This window comes from Rhinopithecus bieti, unplaced genomic scaffold (genome assembly GCF_001698545.2).
Source record: "Rhinopithecus bieti isolate Rb0 unplaced genomic scaffold, ASM169854v2 scaffold_75795, whole genome shotgun sequence".
Lineage (NCBI taxonomy): Eukaryota > Metazoa > Chordata > Mammalia > Primates > Cercopithecidae > Rhinopithecus > Rhinopithecus bieti.
Window position 1 is genome coordinate 53,654 of NW_016827822.1, and position 4,890 is coordinate 58,543.

The 4,890-nt window shown below is 53.0% G+C and overlaps 1 pseudogene; it reads right to left on the minus strand.

Moving 5' to 3' along the window:
• Nucleotides 1–2,650, minus strand: part of LOC108523494 (zinc finger protein 839-like) — an 11,067-nt pseudogene extending 8,417 nt beyond the window's left edge.
• Between the last annotated feature and the right edge of the window lie 2,240 nt (nt 2,651–4,890).

Sequence of the window (4,890 nt, forward strand, 5' to 3'; positions counted from 1 at the left end):
AAAAAAAAAAAAAAAAAAAAAAACCCTAAAGCTGGCCGGTGCGGGAATCGAACCCGCGACCTTGGTGTTCTTCAGCACCACGCTCCTACCAACTGAGCTACACCGACCAGCTGACATTATAGTGCTGCCGGAGCATATAAAAAGGCTCTAAGTTCGTGCCCCTCCACAAGCGATTGCCTGCCCAGCCTGCCAAACCTGGGCGCAGTTGGCTGCCTCTCACTTTCTCCGAGTTGGGGACTCTGGTGAGGAGCCACCACCCCAGCGCTGACCGGGTTCCTGCCGCTCTTCCCTGCCAGGCTGCCCTGGACAACCTCTGGGCGGAGACCAAGAGATCCCGCAGTTCGCCCCCACCCCCACGCAGCTCACAGTACTTGAAAGGTGTATTTTTCACAAACAGTTATATAGAGTTCCCGGTGGGGTGGCGGCGGGAAAAAAAAGCTAAAATTGGGGCTGCTGCGGGAATCAAACCCGCGACCTTAGCGTTATCAGCACCACGCTCTTACCAACTGAGCTAACCGACCTCCTAACAACACAGTATGGCTGGAGCTTATAAAAGGGCTCCACGTTCGCGACCGTCCACAAGCGATTCCTTGCCAAGCCCGCGCACCTCTGGCTGCCTCCCGCTTTCCCGGAGCTGCGGGGGACTCTGGTGAGGACCCAACAGCCCAGCGCTGGCCTGGTCCCTCCTGCTCTTCCCTGCCAGGTTGCCCTTGACAACCTCTGGGCCAAGTCCAAGAGATTCCACAAGTCGCTCCTGTCCACATGGGGCTTACAGAACCTGAAAGGCGCACTTTGAAAAAAAGTTGCATAAACAGTTCATGGGGAAGAAACAAGAAACAAACAAACAAACACCTGGGACTAGGGCCGATGCGTGGATCAAGTCCGCCACCATGGCGTTATCAGCACCACGCGCCCACCAACTGAGCTAACCGACCACCCGACCACCTACTGCTGCCCGAGGGTCTAAAAGGGCTGCATGTTCGCGCTGGCCCGCGACTGACTCCTTACAGACCCTGCGCCACTGGCTGCCTCCCGCGAGGCCCCAACTGCGACTTTTGACCTCCTCACTGTCATCCCCATTGGGTGGATGCAGAAACTGACACCTAAGGGACTTCAAGGAGAAGGGAGGTGGCTTCCTACAGGGAACCACACGCTTTCACAGGGAAAATGCAAATTGCACATGGGAGGCTTGGCTCTGCAGTGAGGTTTTCAAACATTCCAATTCAATGCTGTTTTTAACTCTGAAAATCCTGCGGCCTGGCAACTTCATGTATCAAGAGCCTTTTAGCATGGTTAAATCAAGCTCAGAAAACCAAAGGCCAAAAGAACCACCAAATTCCCTATCGCCCAAAAAATAATGGCTGCAGGGGTCTTGACTTCCTTCTTGTCGATTGTTTTTTCTTTCACTGTCCACGTGTATTTCAATATATATACATGGAATCCTTGGGCCGGAAGTGGTGGCTCATGCCTGTAATCTCCCAGCACTCCCGGATAAATTAATAAAAGGAACCCAAAGCCTTGCTTGAAACAGTGTATTTTGTCTTTCTTTTTGCATTTAATATTCTATCATTAAGCATATGCCTAAATAATTGCAAATGTCATTTTAAATGATTCCTCAGTGTTTTCAGTGGACAAACTATAGCTATCTCTCCTTTTTTCTTTTACTTATTTATTTTTAAGTGTTGGAAAACTATTCATTTGCTGTCGCTTGTTAAGTGAGCACATGAATAAATCACATGGTACATGGTAGAAGCGTTGAAACAGACTCTGGGTTGACAACGATAGCATCTGTATGCAAAAATGGGAGACAGACAGAGAGAGAGAGAGGAGAAAGAGAGACAGAGACAGACAGAGACAGACAGAGATAGAAAATGCTGAGAAGCAGCAATGAAGAGGAGAAAATGCTGGGCCGTGGCACTTGCTGTGCAGCTTAGACCTGAAAAGCTCCGTTGGTTCCTTTGAATTCATTCAGGTCTCAGCTGCGGTGTCTGGCCTGAGGGACCACCGACTCTAAAGTGGCCCCGTCATACCCAGAACCTACCTGATGTACGTTCTTCGAGTGTGTTGAAGGCTGTACCTCCTGCATTTAGGTGGGAGTGCCGGGAACCCCGTCTCTGAGCACTCCACAAAGGCTGAACGAGTGGTCAAAGGCGTGTAAGAAGAGCCAGGCAGTACAGAGGGGCCCCGGGCAGGGCTGTGGAGGCAGAGAGGACATGACGGCGTCCCAGGCAGAGGGCCCAGCATGAGCATCGGCTCATCAAGTGAGGCTCCTGCAGTGAAAACGCCAGAGTGGTGGTGGCAGGTGGGGGCTGAACACCGTCCCTAAGGAGCTCAGCTTCGGGACACCCTGAGTCTTGACCGGGTACGTATACTGGCCTCCCCGGCCAGGCAGCTAACCCCGCCGCGTGGCCTCGGCCCCCTCTGGGCCTCAGTTTCTCCGTCCCTCCCGGAGCCTCAGCTGGGGCGGCATCAGGCGCGGCACGGGGCCTCGGCGCCAGGGTCCCACTGGAGGGCAGCCTGCTGGGCCGAGGTGTCAGCAGCTGCGCCTTCGTCACCTGCTTCGGGACCTGCCGCAGCTGCTCAGGGCCCAGCGGGGCCACACGTGCGACGCTGCCCTGGTCAGGAGAAGGCTGGCCGCCGCATCCGCCATGGCGAAAGAGGCGGGGACTCGAACCTGCGTCACTGGGCGTCGACGCCTCCAACATACCTCACCTGGGAAAGCGGCGGGCTAGGAGTGCCTCGCAGGCCAAGACACCTTGGAAGGCGACCGTGCCCGGCCGGGAAGGTCGGGGAGCCAGCCCTGCCGCTGCTGACAGCCACCACGGCGCCTAGAGTTGATCAGCATAGCGGACCCACCTCATTTTCTCATTGCCTGTCACGGATGTGTTTAACACTCAGATGTCACCTCTGGAAGCTGTCCCGGATCTCCCAGGCGGAGGTCTTTGAGGTCCCAAAGTCCCTGGCCCTAAAGTTATCACATTATCCACGTGCTCTGATGTCATCGTGCATCCCAATCAGCGGAGGATCCTGTCTGGACATGCGGAGTCCTGAGAGGGGTTGCAAAGTTTTAATTTTTAAGAAGAGTGCTTCCCAACTCCCCACATTATTCCCATGTCACCCTACTGTCTCTCTCCTCACCCACCCAGACTGCGTGTACCTTGAAGAGAGACATGATATGTTATTCATTCGGTGCCCAGCACGGGTCCTGCCCAGAATGCACGCTCGAGGCATGAAAGATGGACGGATGGATAGAAACCAATAAATGAATGAGTGAACAAATGAATGAACCCACCCTCTCCACATGTCCGTCCTAACCATCCAGCTCCACTGCCCTGTCTTCCTCAGCCTGTTCGCCTGTCTTACAGGGTCGAGGCTCTGGGCACCCTCCCCATCGAGTCTTGTAGCTGCAGGTGTGTACATATGTCCCAGTTCCTCTCCCCAGGGAGCGTAGGAGGTCCAATGGTCAACAAACACCTAGTAAGCCCTATGGTGGGTGAGTTGCCATTCCTGCCCTGTGGGGTACACAGGTCTAGGTGGCGAGAAGCAGGAAACTCGCATTTGAAGCACAGTATGATGAGTACCATGAAGCCAGGAAAGCTAAGGCTGGNATCAGATCTCCTGGGGCAGAGACCCGATCTGCCTTTCAAAAGCTCCACTGACAATTCTGAAGGCAGACAAGGTTCCCTACGGGATGCAGACAGGTGAGGCAGCCAGGAAAATGTCATCATGGTACAACAGGTGCAATAAAGAGGCAGAGTGGCCCAGAGGTGGTAGGCTGCCCAGAAGCAGTGATCTCAGAGGCATTCTGAAGGCTGGGAATTGTTGCCAGGTAGGGCATTCTGAGTATAAAGAAAACATGTAAATGCATGGATGCATGAAAAGGGGCAGGCATGTTGGACGGAACTGGACATTTCTAGGGGTGGGAAGAGGGAGGATGGGGAGAGACAGGGGCCTCCATCTGACCCAAGTGTGTACACTGGTCCGTGCATCTGATCCACAGCAAACCACTGGGCCTTCTGCTGTGGTTGTTGAAATGCACCCCACCACCTGCCCCAGAACCTGTCTCTCCTGTTCTGCATTTTCAACTCAGACTCACCCTTTCAAATCTAGTTCAAATACCACTTCTTCAACAAAGCCGCTTCTGATCGCGTCAGCCAGAAACAATGTCCCTTCCTCTAACTACATTTAGTTCATCACTATCTTTAGCTTTCTGGCCTTGATCAGAAGGTATCTGGGTCATGTTTTATCTCCTGTTAGTTCATAAGCTACTGAGGGGCAAAGTACACATCCAGTTTACCTTCGTGGCCTCCATGACACAGCTGGGGCTGAAAAGTATTAGCAGAATGTGCTACCAAGGTACATTATTGGAGGTAGAATTTATATCATCTCCATCAGATTAGCTACAGAGTAAGTCCCATCATGCTGCCTAATCTTGACTAAGTTTGCTTTTACTTTATGAAAATCTGTCATTTTTTGACTCCATTCCAAACCCAAAAGCTGTGGTCACATTCAGCAGGGTGTGCTGGGGAGGACAAGGGCTCTGGAGAGCAGCCACACCTGAGGGACCTTAGGCAAAGCCACTCAACCTCCCTAAGCTTGTTTCCCACCTGCAAAATGCTGGCACAGAAACACTGCTGCGAGCTAAGCAACGCAGCACGGTGCCCGGCACAGAGCAGAGGCTCTGCAGATGGCTGTCCCAGGATGGCGTCTTGCAGCCTTCTGACCCAGACCAAAGTCCCAGAAGGTCGAGTTACCCAAGGTCACACCTCTAGAGAGTGTGGCATTTGGGCAGAATCATACGCGTCTTCCTAAACCTTAGCAAGACAACTCTCCACTCTTGATGATCAACTGGATACAACAACCTCAGGCAGCTAAAAGCACGAGTGAAGT